An 18,322-nucleotide genomic window follows, 5' to 3' on the forward strand; every position below is an offset into this window, starting at 1 on the left:
TAGACTTAACTGACATACATAGAATATTTCACCCTTCAATGAGCAAATACACTTTCTTCTCAGCAGTACATGGATCCTTCTCTAAAATAGACCATATGTTATGCTGCAAAGCAACTTAGTAAATACAAAAAAGCAGAGATTCTACCCTGTATTCTATCAGACCACAATGGAATAAAATTAGAAATCAATGATAAAATAAAAAATAAAAGCTACTCCAACAGCTGGAGACTAAATAATATGCTATTGAATGAACAATGGGTTGCAAAAGATACCAAGGAGGAGATTAAAAAATTCTTAGAGGTAAATGAAAACACTGATACAACATATTGAAATCTATGGGACACCATGAAGGCAGTTCTAAGAGAAAAGTTCATTGCATGGAGTTCAATCCTTCAAAAAAGAAAAAGTCAACAAATAACTAACTAACATTACATCTCAAAGCCCTAGAAAAAGAAGAACAAATCAACCCCAAAAGCAGTAGAAGACATGAAATAATTAAAATAAGAGCTGAAATCAATGAAATTGAAACAAAAGAAACAATTGAAAAAATTGATAAAACAAAAAGTTGGTTCTTTGAAAAAATATATAAAACTGATAAACTATTAGCCATGCTAACAAAGAGAAGGAGAGAGAAAACTCAAATTACTAACCTCCATGATAAAAAAGGAAATATCACAATGGACACGATAGAAATACAGAAGATAATTAGAAATTATTTTGAAAATTTGTACTCCAAAAAAATAGAAAATATCGAAGACATCGACAAACTTCTAGAGGCATATGATATGCCCAAACTAAATCAGGATGATATACACAATTTAAACAGATCAATTTCAAGCAAAGAAATAGAGAACTCCATCAGAAGCCTACCAATCAAGAAAAGCCCAGGACTGCATGGATACACAGCTGAGTTCTATAAGATATTTAAAGAAGAACCAACACCAATACTCCTCAAACTATTTCATGAAATAGAAAAAAAGGTAACACAAACATTCTATGAGACCAATATCACCCTGATTCCAAAACCAGATAAAGATACATCAAAGAAAGAAAATGTTGGATCAAAATGTCTAATGAATATAGATGCAAAATTCTCAATAATATTCTGGCAAGTCAAATACAAAAACATATCAAAAAGATAGTGCACCGGGCTGAGGATGTGGCTCAAGTGGTAGCGCGCTCGCCTGGCATGCATACGGCCCGGGTTCAATCCTCAGCACCACATACAAATAAAGATGTTGTATCCGCCGAAAACTAAAAAATAAATATTAAAAAATAAATTCTCTCTCTCTCTCTCTAAAAAAAAAGATAGTGCACCATGATCAAGTAGGAGTCTTTCCCAGGATGCAAGGTTGGTTCAACATACAGAAATCAATAAATGTAATTCATCACATCAATAGACTCAAAGATAAAAATCATATGATCATCTCAATAGATACAGAGAAAGCATTTGACAAATATAGGACCCCTTCATATTCAAAACACCACAAAAATGAGTGATAGTAGGAACATATTTCAACATCGTAAAAGCTATATGTCTAAACCCAAGACCAACATAATTCTAAATGGAGAAAAATTAAAAGCATTCCCTCTGAAAACTGGAACAACACAACGATGCCCTCTTTCACCACTTCTACTTAACATAGTTCTTGAAACTCTAGCCAGAGCAATTAGACAGATGAAAGAAATTAATGGGATATGGATAGGGAAAAAAAACTCAAATTATTACTATTTGCCAACAATATGATTCTATACCTAGAAGACCCAAAAAATTTCACCAGAAATCTTCTAGAACTAATAAATGAATTCAGAAAAGTAGCAGGATATAAAATCAACACCCATAAATCAAAGGCATTTCCGTACATCAGTGACAAATCCTCAGAAAGAGAAACTAGGAAAACCACCCCATTTATAATACCCTAAAAAAATAAACTATTTAGGAATCAACAAAAGAGGTAAAAGACCTCTACGATGAAAACTACAGAATGCTAAAGAAAGAAATTAAAGAAGACCTTAGAAGATGAAAAGATCTACCTTGTCTTTGGATAGGCAGAATTAATATTGTCAAAATGACCATACTACCACAAAAGCACTGTACAGATTCAATGCAATCCCAATCAAAATCCCAATGACATTCCTCATAGAAATAGAAAAGGCAATCATGAAATTCATCTTGGAAAATAAGAGACCCAGAATAGCCAGAGCAATCCTAAGCAAGAAGAGTGAAGCTGGTGGCATTACTATTCCAGACCGTAAATTACACTACAGGGCAATCATAAAAAAACAGCATGGTATTGGGACCAAAATAGACCTGTAGAACAATGGTACAGAATAGAGGACCCAGAGACAAACCCACAAAATTACAGTTATCTCATATTAGACAAAAGTGCCAAAATCATATGTTGGAGAAAAAAGATAGCCTCTTCAACAAATGGTGCTGGGAAAACTGGAAATCCTCATGGAACAAAATGAAATTAAACCTCTCTCTCTCACCATGCACAAAACTCAAAGTGAATCAAGGACCTAGGAATTAAACAAGAGACCTTACACCTAAAGGAAGAAAAAGATTTGGGTCTCCAAATCTCCATCATGTTGGATTAGACCCCAACTTCCTTAATAAGACTCCTGTAGCACAAGAATTAAAACCAAGAATCAATAAATGGGATGGATTCAAACTAAAAAATTTCTTCTCAGCATATGAAACAATCAGTGAGGTGAATAGAGAGCCTGGAGAATGGGAGCAAATCTTAACCACAAGCACATCAGATATAGCACTAATCTCTAGGTTATACAAAGCACTCAAAAACCTTAACACCAAAAAAAAATAATAATAATAACCCAATCAATGAATGGGCCAAGGAACTGGACACTTCTCAGAAGAGGATATACAATTAATCAACAAATATATGAAAAAATTTTCAATGTCTCTAGCAATTTGAGAAACACAAATCAAAACTACTCTAAGATTTCATCTCACTCCAATCAGAATGGCAGCTATCAAGAATACAAACAACAATAATTATTGGCAAGGATGTGGGGGAAAAGGCACATTCATACATTGCTGGTGGGACTGCAAATTGGTGCAGCCAATCTGGAAAGCATTGTGGAGATTCCTTGGAAAACTTGGAATGGAACCACCATTTGACCCAGCTAACCCACTCCTCAGTTTATACCCAAATGACTTAATAACAGCATACTTCGGGGACACAGCCACATCACAATAGCTAAATTGTGGAACCAACCCAGATGCCCTTCAGTAGATGAATGGATAAAGAAACTTTGGTGTATATATACACAATGGAATATTACTCAGCATTAAATGAGAATAAAATATCATGGCATTTGCAGGTAAGTGGATGAAGTTGGAGAATATAATACTAAGTGAAGTAAGCCAATCCCAAAAAACCAAAGGCTGAATGCTTTCTTTGATATGAAGATGCTAACTTATAATGGTGATGGGGGTGGGGGGAGCATGGGAGGAATGGAGGAACTTTAGATAGGGCAAAGAAAAAGAGCCAATATGGGGTGGTTTGGGTACAGAAAAATCAGACTTCTACTTTTTAATCCACATGGACAGAATAGGGTCAAAACTTGCCTCCAGCAATGAGTTATAGCTAACCACCAGAAATTCTTAGGAGCAAATGTTTTCTTTCAGTGGGAGTTAAAACTGGAATGAAATCACATTCAAACAGAATTATCAACTCCTGTGAGCACAACATGGAAAGAACAGTGATGTCCTTGACCCCAGGATGGCCTCAATCTCAGGCTGTATATGGTACCCCCCACAGTCCAGGTTCGTGTTTTATCAGCCTCAAGTCCAGCAGAAACTTAAGCAAGTTTTGCTTTCAATAGTCCAAGGAAAACCTGGACTCACTGAGAAGCAGAATAACTATAGTATTCCAAGCAATGTTTCTGGAGCAAGACATCAGGACACAAATGTCAGCTCCAGCACTTCTATCTATATAACCTTCAGAAAGTTACTGAATAAGATTGGCATTTTACCACTCATTGAAATCTTGTTGTATTAACTATTCTTTATTTGTCCTTCCAAGTCCATTCTCCACCCTTCACCACCCTGGTCTATGCCAGTAGAGGCTGATTTATACAGCTTACATCAATGGACACTCTTCCCCTTTGGCTTCTAGTTAGGTTCAGTCAGTAGAAGGCACTGGCAAGAAACTAGAGCATAAGAAGAATGTGAAGTCAGTACATTTACTTTCCCTGCAGGGCCATGAATCAGCAGTATTGAATTCCTCTACTTGAGCCCACAACCCCTCTTGGGGAGCTCTCATTAACAGCCATGGGTGTCATGGAATTCTCTCTTAATCAATGAAGGTCTCATCAGTTCCTGGCAGCCATTCCCAGTTCAAGGTTAGGTATAGTAACAGCTGTCTACTGTTGCTACCTCTGGCAGTGCTTTACCATCCCTTATTGATTTCCTTAAACCAGCCAACACCTTTTTCGATAAGTTCTTTATTAAACTTCCCTCAATTTCCCCATCCCTGCCATCTGATTCTGTCCAATACACTGGCTCTCCATTTCTTATTACCTAGGAGTATTGGACATTCCCATCCCCTTGAAGCTAAAGGCCAACAGAATATGAACAAAAATGATGGCTCACATGTTTAGATGGAAGCATTCAAGAGCTATTCTTAACATGCTTCTGCATGTTCTCTCTTTCATTACTTGGCAATCATGTTTATATGCAAATGCCATAATACTGAAGCAGCCTAAAATGGTAATCATGTGCCACATGGAAGACTGATACCCCAGAGAGTCACTTTGCATGGTGAAACAAACTATTATTGTTAAGTCATGGTGAGCTAGATCTGGTAGTGGTTGTTGCTCCAATATAACCTACCATATCCGGAAAAACACACGTAATCTCTGTGCTTTATTTGCCTCATCTATAAAATAGGTATCTATATAATAGGATTCTGTGAAGTGTTGGAGAAGACAAACTTTTCCCCTATCTTTGTGGATTTAATGGTTGGGAATTAAAACGATAAGAGACAGATTAGTAAAAGGAAAGACAGATATTTATTGGCATAATATATACGATTTCACATAAAATTGTGGCTCAAAGAAGCAGTTAGAAATGGGGGGTTATATGCCAGCTAACAAGAGGAGGGGGTTGGAATTTCAAGGGATAGTAAGTGGTGGGAAGTACTGAGAAATATATGAGGGAATTAATGGAAAGTAAGGTTTATTTTAGCAAGATCTGTTTATACAATTTCCCATGCCCTGCTAAATTTTATCTCCAATGACCAAAGTTACTCTTTCCACCTAGAACAAGAAGCCACCCAGAAGTAGGGAATCATAAAAGTTGACTTATTTTGGAAGGTTCTGATTTTACACAACCAAAAGGAGTGCAGAGAAAGTCTCTTCCTGCATCTGTTGATTCTCGGATGCCTTCAACTCAAAATAAGCCTTCTGCCACCATAGCATTTTCTAGACCCCTTCCAAAGTTTAGTTGAATTAGTAATGCTTAGAACACAGCATAGCCCATAATAGGAACGCAATTGATGTAAGCGTGTTTTGGGTTTTTTTTTTTCTTTTACTTCTTATCATGGAAAATTTCAGACATATATTCAGAAATAGGAAGGATGGTATAATTAACTTCCAAGTACTTATCATCCTACTTCCACAATTATCAACTTGTGGTGAATAGTTTTTTATTCTACATACTCCCCTGTAATTATTTTGAAGCAAATCTATGACATATCTTTTTATCTGTGAATTTTAAAAGATTCTTTTTAAAAACAACTACAATGTTGCCATCAAACCTAAAAAATTAACTATAATCTCTTAATATCATTTAACATCCAATGTTCAACCTTTCACAACTGTCTCATAAAAATTTCCCCAAGTTTGTTTGAACCAAGATCCTACTAAGTCACTGAACTCACTTTTTTTTTAAGTTGGTTTCATGTAGAAATTTAATTGATGGATTCATTTAATCGATTAACATTAGAATTTTGTGTTAATAAAATTTACCATATCAACAGATTTCAAAAGAAAAGTTTCATTTTCTCAATCAACAAAGAAACTCTTCAATGACCATGTATACTATAAATATATTTTGCTTAGCACATTTTTCGAAGTAAATGTTCTCACCTTGAATGTCAAAGATTAGTTTTAATTGTCGACTTAAGCAGTCCAATGGTTGTCTAGGAAATGATAGAGCATACCTAGGGTTGTATCCATGAGTGTTTCCCAGTATATAGGCCTATAGATCAGTGGAGTGGGGAAAACCCTTCTGAATATGGGCAGCAGCATCTAAAAGGTTGGAGGCCTGAATGGAACAACAAGGCAGAAGAAAAGGGGGAAACAACTCAATCTATCTCCAACCCCTAGGATTTTCCTTCTGGAGGGGGACATGTTTCAGCTGCTACTGGCCTTGGACACCAGACACGGAGTTGTTTGGCCTTGGACTCTGGCACTTGTACCAGTGGCCCTCCATAGGCTCTTGGGGCTTCTGACTTACAGTAGAGGCTGCATTATTAGCCTACTGAAGTCACTTTTATTCTGTCAGCTCACCTTCAGCTTTTTTTGCCTGTGATGTGTTTCTTGAGGAAGCCAGTTTGTCCTGTGGCATTTCTCAGTCAGGATTTTGCTGATTGTATCCTCATGATATCATTTAACATGCACTTTTCTCTTCTTATTTCCTGAAACTTCACAGCTAGATCTAGGTTCAATCAGATTCATGTTTGATTTTTTTAAATCAAGAACACTTTGCAGGTACTATTATGTGTGGTTGACTCGTTTTAGCAGCCCCTGATGATCACTGCCAACATTCATTAATCTATTAGAGATTTTAAAAGGTAATATTCCAATTCTACTATTGTTTATTTATATGTTAGTTGGAGTAACTGTATAAAGAGAAACTTCCGGGCTGGGGATATAGTTCAGTTGGTAGAGTGCTTGCATCACATGCACAAAGCCCTGGGTTCAATCCCAAGCATAGAGAGAGAGTGGGGGGGGAGGGAGGGAGGAACTTCCCTGAGGGTACAGCACATAAAGGAAGAGTAAATGTCTGATTCTTTCCCTTTATCTGCCTGATTTCAAATAATGAGTTTGTTCCTCCGTGTTCTTTAAAAACTGTTATTCAGGAGGTTTTTTTAAAATAATACTTCATGTTCATGGATTTAAAGATACTTTTGGTGTTTAAATGCATTGCAATTACTATCCTTATTGATACTCAGTTTGTCCTATCTTTGGCCAATGAGAGGGTCTTCAAATCAGTTCATAAGGTTCTTTTATTGACATAAGTCTAATAATTTTTGGCTGCATCCTTCATGTTTATAGTATGATAAGATATTCCAGGCTCATTTTTTATATCTTATCCCCAAACTTGGAATCTGCCATTCCCCAAGAAGTTTTCTAGGTCCTTTTAGAGAGAAATAGAATTTAGAGACCACAAAATGGCCTGAAGAGATGAGCAGTACCATTTCTAGACTGATCATTATTTCTTTTGTCTTTTCTATGGACGGAATTGGTAAGTATAAAAAAAATGACAAAATGCGGGGCTAGGGGTGTAGCTCAATGGTACACCATTGGCCTAGCATGCACAAGGTACTGACATGGCTCCTAGTTGCCTAGCAGAGCAGTGGAGAGGCAGAGTGGCAGCCCAGGTGGGTTGGAGCACAGGGAATAAGCATGGTCTGCAGTCCATGGAACCCATCATGCAGGTGTGGTGGTCCTGAACTACTGTGAGCCAAGGCCTGCTGGCCTGTTACCCTTTGGTGGCCAGGCCTGGGCATGGGACAGTCACCTGCTGCAGAAGTCCACTCCACTTCAGTTCTGCAGCCTGGAACCTGTGAGTGTAAACCATCCAATGACCTTGACCTCCCACTTCCCGACTTGCCAAAAGAAAATGGAAGCAGGTCAGTCTGAATGGAAGTCTGGACTTGAGAGTGAGCAGTGGTACATTTCCAAACTCTAATTAGTATAAATTTGGACAGATAGCATTGATACTTCCTCTAAACCCTAATTAGCATAAGTTTGGACCAATAGCAGTGTCCCACTAGGCTAACACACTCCAACAGATATCCGGTCCTCTCTTGCACTGCAACAGTTCTATTTCTATTTAATAAAGCCTACTCTTACACTTACTCATCCTGGTCTGTAGAGTTCATTCTTTAAATTCTCAAGACAAGAACCCAGAAAGAAGAAGAAATTGACACTGAGCTGCTGAGGTCTGCTGCTACACTGGAGGGCACAGTCCACTATGAAGAGCTACATCTAACACTTCTTGATGCAGAGGCCTGCAACCTCAGCAGACCCCACCCGCCAGCAGAAACAGAATGGATCCAGTGTCATCTCAAAACTTCAATTTCAGTACTGGGTTCAATTCCCAGTACCAAATGGGGAAAAATGACCCGTGAGGTTTTTGACCTGGGAAACCCTTTCATCTATTCTCTAATCACAATTGCCTCTGGAATGATATCCTCAAAGATACTGCAGAAAAAAAGTGCATCATGCATTTCAAATGGGATCACTGCTTCTAATAAGGGACCATGGGATTTTTATTTTAATATACTAGAATATATTCTTTTGTCTCCTTTTTCTAATTCTAAATACTCAATTTCTCCTTGAAACCAACATAATTATCCATTTGCCCCACAACTGTATTAGGATTAAAAAAAAATCACTGGAAATTAAAAGGTGGAGAACCTTCCCAAGAGAAAGGAAAAGATCTGGGCAGATGAAACAGTACTTGGCCACTACAGGGCTATGACCCTGTCTGCTGCGGAACCACCAATGCAGGAGTCCTCAAATTGCAGAGGTGAGGCCTAGACCTTAGTCCCTAGCTAGAAATGAAGGGAAAATACTCCATGCTAGATTTGCATAGATTTATGTAAACAAAACCCCAGAGGCACCAACAAGAAGGTGCCTGGCTCTGACTTCTGTGTTGTCTCTCTGGCATAGCTTCAGAAGATGGCAGTGAAGCGAACAAGCCCAATTGTGACTAGTGCCTGTCAAAGTCACAGTGGCATATAAGCACAACAGACAAGGAATCCACATTCAAGACCAGCCTGCTTTGGTTTGTTTTTGTTGTTGTTTTTCTGCAGGAACTTGGAGCCCTACCTAAGGGCCTTTCCTAGGATGACTGGTCAAAAAATAATGGCCTTTGCTTGGTTAAAAAGCAAATTCTTAGAACACTGAAAGAAAAAAACAATGGTCTTTGTTTAAACTGTTAACCAATAAGATAGATTATAGGGAGTCAGGAAAGAGAGATAAGCAATGAAACACTGCCTGCAGGTGTACAGTGGCCAGGTACATGGCCAGGTACACTAGAAATGTGCCTCAATTGCAGCCAAGTTGCTCAGGGTACTTGACTGCAGTTATATTTCTCCTGCATCCTTACAATTCCAAGCTCACCACAGCAACTCCAGCACCAGGGAACACATTTGCATGCATAGTGCCTGTTAAACAATATGTTTGCCTTTGTTCTTCCTTCAAACCAGACCCTGATCCAAAATGTCTGCTCCTCCAGACACAGCTGATGAGTTGATTCCAATAAACTCCAAAAGCCAGAATGATAGAAAAACAACATTTAAAATTAAATGTTCCAAAATCTTTAGGCTGGGTGTTATGAGGGTCAGAGATGGAGTGAGGTGAGAGACTCAGGTTTCCAGCAGTGTGAGACATGGGTTTATACCACACAAAGAATCCAGTTTTTCACACTTTACCTCTGCTTTCCTCCCAGTTCCAGGGGAACTCTACCAAACGTTTATTGCTAGAGAGCTCAACTTTTTCATAAAGCACAATACCTAGTGTTTTCATTAGAATGATTTCAGCTGGAAATAGCAAAAAACCCAGGTATCAAGACATAAAGGCAAAGTCTGAGGCAAAGTGACTCCAGCAGTAGTTCATTAGTGGCTCAGGGTTTGTCTGAGCTCCACCTCTTAGTTCTTCTCATGGCTTTTTCCTTGTGGTCAGAAGAAATAGTACCAGGCCAGAGGCAATGGCTCACTCCTGTAATCTCAGCAGCTCAGGAGGCTGAGACAGGAGGATTGAGAGTTCAAAGCCAGCCTCAGCAATTTAGCAAAACCCTAAGCAACTCAGTAAGACCCTGTCTCTAAATAAAAAACACAAAAAAGGGCTGGGGATATGGCTCAGTGATTAAGCACCCTTGGGTTCAATCTCCAGTACCAAAAAAAAAAACAGTACCAAGCACCAAATCTTCACACAGTAACATCCAAAGCAGGAAAAAAAAATCTGCTAATTATTACCTTTCCTAAAATTAAAAAAAGAGAACACTCTTGAAGTCCCCAGTATTTCTTTACATCTCATTGGCCAGTTGATATGCACTCCTAAACCACTCACTAGCAAATGGAATGATTACTAAGACTGGCAATAACTAATCATCATTTACTCTCTGAAATTAGGGAGATCCCCACCATCACTGAGATGACCCACCTCATCCTTTAGTAAAATGGGGTTCTGTGACAGGGAAGTGGTAAAGTGGCTGATGGTGAGCAATTATCAGGGTTTCCACATCCACATCACCACCCTCATCCACAGAGGTCCCACTTGCTTGTCTTGGTTTCACTGGATTTTGTGTACTGTTGATGTCTGAGATATGAGTTCTCAGAAAGAATAGAAAAGCTGTCTGATCCATTTCTCATAACTGTCTTAGTCCATTTAGGCTGTTATAACACAATATGATAAGCTAGATGGTCTACAAACAACAGAAATTTTTTTCTCACAATTCTGGGGATTGTGAAGTCCAAGATCAAGGTGCTCACAATGACTTTCTCATTGTGCCTGTCCATGGCAGAAGTGCCAATGAGCTCCTGGGAGTCTCTTTTATAAAATTATTAATCCCAATGAGGGCTCCACCCTCAAGGCCTAATCACTTCCCCCAAACCCCACCTCTAAATACTGTTACACTGGGGATTAGGCCTCAACATGAATCATTAGCCCCCCAAAGTTCATGCCCTTCTCACATATAAAACATATCTATTTCATCCCGGAAACCCCAGAAGTCTATACTCATTTCTAGCATCAACGTAAAAGTCTAAAGTCTCATCTAAATATTATCTAAATCAGATATGGATGAGACTCAAGGTATAATTTATCCCAAGACAAATTCCTCTCCAACTGTGAATCTGTGAGACCAAACACAATCGTGAGACAGGCATGATACAGACATTCTCATTCCAGAAGAGAGAAATAGGCAAGAAGAAAGGGGTGAAAGGTTCCAAGTAACTCCAAACCTACTCAGGCAAACCGCATTAAACCTTAAGGCACAGAAAGTTTTCTCTTTGACTCAGTGTTCTGCCTTCCAGGCCATGGGGTGGGAGTTAACCCCAGGGTTCAATGGGAAAGCCCTGCAGTGACTTTCTGCCTGGACTCCACAGCTCTTTCAGGCTGGGGACCTGTGTCCGTGGTGCTCTCAGATGGGCTTATCCTTTGAATTCTACATGGAGGCAGCCATGTTCACATGGCTGTGCAGGCCACAGCCCATGCCACAGTGCTCTGAGGGGAGCCCACCTGTGAGCACTGGGTAGGGGCACCCTGGCCCACTGAACCAGAGACAGAGACCCACCATTTGAAACCACTCTGTTGCCCAGGCCCTGGCATTCTGGGCCCATGACAGGAATGGCAGCCCCAGTGATTTCCAAAGTTCCTTCAGGGTCATTTTTCCACTGTTTTGAACACCATCTCCTCACTTTTGTCAAGATGACTGACTAATCTCCTTTTCAAAAATCATTTGCTCATATACAGAAGCTAGAACCAAATAAGAAAAAGGGGAGGGCAATCCAATAAAAATAGAAAAGAGATCAGTGAAGCAGTGGAAGGAGATTGAGGGAAAGGGAGGAGAGTGGGAAAAGGGAGGAACTGCAGAATGAAATTGACCAAATTATGCCACATACCTAGATGAATATACCACAGTGAATTCCACCTTTATATGGAATTGTGCTTTATATCTATAAAATATAAACTTTAAAAAAGCAATAAATAAATAGAAGGAGAGCAGAAGGGGAATAGGAAGAGGGAAGACAGGAAGTAAAGAGGAAGAGTACCAGGGACTACTATGGAGCAAACTGTGTTCCATGCATGTATGATTATGTCAAAATTAACCTCACTATTATGTATAACTATGATGCACTAATAAATATATTTTTTTAAAAAAAGAAAGTCATTTGGTCACACCCTAGATGCCTTCTCATTCTTTTCAGTATGTATAGACTGCTCCATAACTTTAAATGCTGGTTTCTTTTTGCTGAAAAATTCTATCTTTAGGTCATTTCTCTCTTCTTGAGGTTGACTCTAAGTAGTCAGGAGGAGCTGGTCTGATCCTTCAACATTTTTCTTAGAAAATTCCTCAGGCAAATATCCAATTTCATCACCTGCAAGTTGTACCTTACACAAAACACTAGAATGCACACAACTCAGCCAAGTTCTTTGCCACTTTTTAACAAGAATGACCTTTCCTCCAGTGCCCAATAACATGTTCCTTATTTCTGTCTGAGACCTCCACAGAATGGCCTTTGCCATCTATATTGCTACCAACATTCTGTTCGTCATTACTCAGGCATTCCCTAAGATTGAGGTTTACACTCCAGCTCTATTTTCTTCTGAACCTTCACCAGAATTGCCCTTAACATCCATATTTCTAGCATGTTCCTCAAAACCCCTCTTCCTCTATTCAATACCCAGTTCCCAAACTGTTTTCACATTTTCAGATATTTCTTACTGCAGCATTCCCCTTCTTAGTACCAATTTCTGTTTTTGCCCATCAGGTTGCTATTACAGAATACTATAGACTAACTGGCTTATAAACAACAGAAATTTATTTCTTATAGTAGTAGAGCCTGGAAAGTCCCAGATCAAGGTGCTCAGAGATCCATTATCTGGTGAGGGCACTCTTCCTGGTTTGGAGACAGCCCTTTTCTCCTTGTATCTTCACATGGTACCAGTGCCTGGGGAGCCCTCTGAAATCTCTTTAAGAGAACACTAATCCAATTCATGAGAACTCTACCTTCATCATCTAATCACCTCTCAAAAACCCCATCTCCAACTACTGTCACACTGGGTATTAGATTTCAGCATATGAATTTTAGGGGCCTTTTTTAGGGGGACACAAACATTCAGTCTACAGGAACAATTGGTGGTGATGAATCAACTATAATGATGCAAAAGGAGACTAAACAAAAGGATCCAGAAAATAAATGTATACAAAGATAAATTCATCTAAGAAGTTCAGTAAAGCCAAAAAAAAAAAAACACACACACACACACACAAGTTGCCAAGAGATTCTAATTCCAAAAAAGGACTGAAATTCTCACATAAATCTATACAAATTCTATGCCTACAGGACAGACTTGGCAGAAAAACTTCTCAAGGTCTCGATACTTAAGTTAGGTATGGTCTGTACCTTTTAACCAAGATAGAAAAAGAAAACATAAGGGAAATCAAGAGTAATATGAAACTATTTCATCTGTATTATAATTATATTCAATTAATTTCAATAAGCAATAAGCATCCACTAACCCTTCAATACCCCAAGCAATATGTTCTGAGTAGCGGAGGAGCATCAAGAGTGAATAAGACAAGGTTTCTGCCATCAAGGAACTTATGATGAATAAATCACAGACTTGTAGAAAAATTTGCTTTAGGCAAATTGATTTCCTCAATTGACTTTTGGTGAATTTAATTTGGCTAAACGACTTTGGGGAATTGAACTTCAGCAAATTGATCTGCTGCCCATGTGAGCTACTAACTTTAGGAGATCATAATGGTATAAAGGAATACAAATAAGCTCCTTTTGGAGCTGAGAAGTAGGAGAAAATCATGTCTATGGGGGCATTCAAATGGGCCTTGAGGAATGAGTAGGAGTTTATCATGAGAGGAAGGTAATCACATGGCACAAAAATGAAATGCCAGGCCTGTTTTGTAATATCAAAGTCCACAGCTCAAGCAGGTGGAGGTCCTATTCATGCCCTCAAATTAACCAAAAAAGAAAAAATTCTAGTTCCTATTCTCATTTCAAAAAAGATGGTTCTAGATGATCAGAAAAAGCACAAGAATAAAGGCTGCCAAATTAAAGCCATCATCTTTTTTTCAGTGTGTCTATCAGACCTTCTGTTTGCTGCCATCCTGATCCTATCTGCCCCCACCCCCATCAAAGTCTGGAGAACACAGCTGGCATCTCCCAGGCACAAGAGAGTGTTTCTCAGAACATCAGTCCCTGTCCAGGCCATTACAAAGGCAATGAAAGGAGGCCTTATTCCCTCATTTCCCCAATTTGCAGAAAGCCCTTCAGTATCCAAGTCTGGAATTCCTCTTCCCAATTTCTTGTTTTAGTCATAAAACAACTCTCTTAAAGATAATATGCCTTTTTAAAAAAGAAACAATCCACCCTTAAACTTATTCAAATCAAGTTAGCTATGAGTTTGCCCTCTCTGGCCTTTTATCAGAGGAGAGTATAAGGCCACTGAATTCCCTATTCAGATGGCTAAGTTTTCTGAACATCCGGGCAGTTTATCATGTCACTCAAGTGGATCATTTTTTTCTAAATAATTTTTTTTTCTCTTTCTGTTTCTCTCTGCATTGGAGCCTCCACCCATGAAATTGAAAGATTTCTAGTAGAAATTCCTTTGTTGCATCAGCTTTGGAAATATGGATTACAGTATTCTGTGAAAAACATTTATTACCCTGAACTGTGACTCAGGCGTTGTTGCATTTCTGGGGTTATAGATTTTCTTTCAACTAAACTAAGGCTCTAAGTCACAGTGACAGTTGTAATGTGTGTAATACCACAGTACCAGATTCTATTACACACATATTTTTGCTAGAGGTTTTACGATGTTAAAAATATTTCTTCTTTTTTCCAATACCTTTCTGTACCTGTTGTGTAAATATATTAGAACCTATAACACCAAAGTCAATTTCCAGATGAAATGTGCACAACAACAGTAGTTTGTCCTTTAAAGAAAAAAAAAAAGGAAGGGGATGCTGCATACAAGCTAATGATATTCAAGCACAATATTGAATTGTAATAAAAGATGAATGAGAGAAAGTGTGTGTCATTGTGAGGGATGGAGAAGGTTGCAGAAAGCTGAGGCCAGGAAAGGATTTATCATGGACGTTGCTGCAGGCATTGTGTTGAAAAATCTGCAGACTTATTTGCAAGTGTATTTTATGGGGAAACAGAGCAGTCTACAGAGGAAAGAATTTCTAAAGATTATCTTTTATACAAGATTAAGATAAAACTTAAGAAACATGTGAGAGAAATCTCAACAGATTCTCAAGGGGGTGGAACTTCAAATTCATCAGTGGGTCCTGTCGGTTCCATAAGTACAGGGAGAGATCTTTGTTAAAGTGCTAGTGGTACAATAATTTTTCAAGGTAGGTAAGAAAAGGCACACAAGAGAAAAACGAAGTGGACTTAATTAGCACACTCACTTGCAAAGCCTTAATCCATTAGAGTCATGCCAACAAATCCTTCCACTTTTCTTTAGAATCCGAATTTTATTTAACACTCAAAACAGTTCTCCTGGGTCTTTAAACATATTGCTATCTTTCCCCTAAAAGAATCCAGTGTGACTAATACTTTTATGGGGAAAAAAAAATCTGATTGCAGTTGACTAAATCTTCTGAGACAGAGAATGAAAAGATAACGAGAAGGGAGATATTTTAAATTCCTCCCTTTGACTGTTTTAGCTTCTTACAATTTTCAATCTTTTCCTCATTCAGTAATAAAAGCAAAATTAACTGAGTTTCACCTTATCTTCCCTTCCATAGCTTCTACATTCATAAGGAAGTGGTCAACGATAAAACAATCTAAAGCAGACAGAATGAGAAGAACAAGGAGGCAGATCAAGTCAGACATCCAGCTCCAAATTCCTCAGAGTTTGGTGATGCTCACCTCAGAGTTTGTTCTCAGAGATAGAAAGTATAATTGTGACTTGTGTCCGGTTTCAGTTTATTCAGTAATTACTAAAGAAAACCCTAACAACATATGGAACTGGAGTGGTTTTTTAGTGGTGTTTTGCTTTTATTTTGTTTGTAAGGGAATCTTATTTCACTGTCATGTTTCAAAAGTAAACCTAGCCGTCTCTATGGCGCATGACTGTAATCTCAGTGGCTTGGGAGGCTGAGGCAGGAGGATGGCAAGTTCAGAGCCAGCCTCAGCAAAAGCGAGGCACTAAGCAACTCAGTGAGACCCTGTCTCTAAAAAAAAATACAAAATAAGGCTGGGGATGTGGCTCAGTGATTGAGTGCCCCTGAGTTCAATCCCTGGTAACCCCCCCGCCAAAAAAAAGTAAAACTAGAACACAGTAAACAGAAAAACATTAAAATTCCTATCTGTAATGAATATCTAGTATTTGTTAATAGAGTATTATTTACCATAACTAATAATTCTAATAATTATTTACCATAACTTAAGTATATAAATGGTACCATAAAAATATTTATATCCTTGGGCTGCAGTTGTAACTCAGTGGTAGAGCGCCCACATAGCAAATGTAGGCCCTGGGTTCGATCCTCAGCACCACATAAAAATAAGTAAATAAAATAAAGGATGTATCCATCTATGATTAAAAAAATATATTTTAAAAAAGTTTACATCCTTCAATTTAGTAATTCTACTTGTATGAATTTCTTCAAAGAAAATGATCCAAAAGGAAAAAAAAAAAAACTTGCACGCTTGAATATTTTATTTGAAAGACTCTTTCCTATACAAAGGGAGAAAATGTTTTTTAGTTACTTACCAAATAGCTGGATTGTCTTCTGATCCCCTTGATAATTTGTTTAGGTGGCAGTGGCCCGATCTCAGAGGTAAATCATGGCAATTATCAGTCCAAGAATGTCCATAAGACCTAGTTTTGGACAGGGAGGTATAAGGGAAAGCCTACTTCAAAAGGATTCCCAGATGTATAAATACTAAATCAAAGAGTATAAGTATTTTTACAGCTCTTAATAATTGGCAAAGTTTTCCTTCCCTCCCCCATCCCAAACCCCCACCTTCACACCCTCCAAAAAAAAAAAAAAGTATATTTTAAGCTAGGGGCAATGTCAGGCACCTGAAGTCCCAGCTACTCAGGAGGCTGAAACAGGAGGATGGGAGGTTGGCTTGAGCCCAGGCATTCAAGGACAGCCTGGGTAACACAGAAAGACCCTGTCTCTGGGGGTGGGGGTGGGGGGGACTTTTAAGCATATTTTTATAACATACCTTTTCTATCTATCTGTCTTCCCACTTAGGATTAAGCTATATGGAGGCCATTTGGCCATTTGGAGTTTCAGCAGCCATCTCAGAACTACTCTGGAACATCCTAATGAGTCACCATGAAATCAACTCTGATCAACCCTTGGAACCACATACTTTACTTCCAGTTAGAATGTCTTTGTGCTTCTAACTGAAGTACTTCTAACTGAAGTACATGAATGTAATAAGATATTATGTTTCAAAATGAGGTTTATAAAATTAATTTACGATGGAAAAGCTTATGATAAAACATTAAGTAGGGGCTGGAGCTGTGACTCAGTGGTAGAGCGCTTGCCTCATAAGCATGGGGCACTGGGTTTAATCCTAAGCACCACATAAAAATAAATAATATAAAGATATTGTGTCCATCTATAACTAAAAAAAAATTTAAAAACATTAAGTATGGACTCGAGTTGTGGCTCAGTGGTAGAGTGCTAACTTGGCATGTGCAAGAACCTGGGTTCTATCCTCAGCACCACATAAAAATAAATAAATAAAATAAAGGTATTGTGTCCAACTACAACTAAAAAATAAATATTTTTTAAAAATTAAGTAAAAGAATAGCAGGTTAAGCTCTGAACTTAAACACAATATCAGCCTCACATGAACAAATCCACAGGAAAAAAAACAATATAGAAATGAAATAAACAAGATAAAACGTTAAGAATATTTACCTCTAGATGATTGGACCATAAGCCCATGCTTCTTTGTGTTTTCCTGTATTTTCCCAGTTTTATATAATGAATTGCTTTTATTATTAGAAGAAAAATAACAAAAAAGACTTGTGAGTTCAGAGAACAAAATTGAGAAACTCTATACTAACTCAAAAATAATACCTAGTGTGAATAAGAGCAAATATTCTTTTTAGCCTAGGGCAGTAGATTTTGATCACCTCCAAAGCCCTCACTTATTTTTGTAGCCAGAGGGGGGATACTGTTGAATTAAGAGCAACCTCTGATAACTGGATTATCTATTCTTACCAATAAGAGAACAACCACAACTTTTTCTTTTAAAAAATAAAACTGATTTTTACAAAAGTAACCCCTGCTCATTGTTTTAAAAAAAAATCAAGCAAAGAAGAATATTTTGTCAAAGCA

At 38.2% G+C, this 18,322-nt stretch overlaps 1 long non-coding RNA gene across 1 annotated transcript in view; it reads right to left on the reverse strand.

The window, feature by feature from the left end:
* The window catches only part of LOC139703567 (uncharacterized), a 121,647-nt gene extending 104,795 nt beyond the window's left edge, over nucleotides 1-16,852 (reverse strand). The window contains exon 1 of the long non-coding RNA XR_011705784.1: nucleotides 16,732-16,852. This is a non-coding gene — a long non-coding RNA (uncharacterized lncRNA). The remainder of the gene's footprint in view (nucleotides 1-16,731) is intronic.
* Nucleotides 16,853-18,322: the final 1,470 nt, after the last annotated feature.

This window comes from Marmota flaviventris, chromosome 2 (genome assembly GCF_047511675.1).
Source record: "Marmota flaviventris isolate mMarFla1 chromosome 2, mMarFla1.hap1, whole genome shotgun sequence".
NCBI lineage: Eukaryota > Metazoa > Chordata > Mammalia > Rodentia > Sciuridae > Marmota > Marmota flaviventris.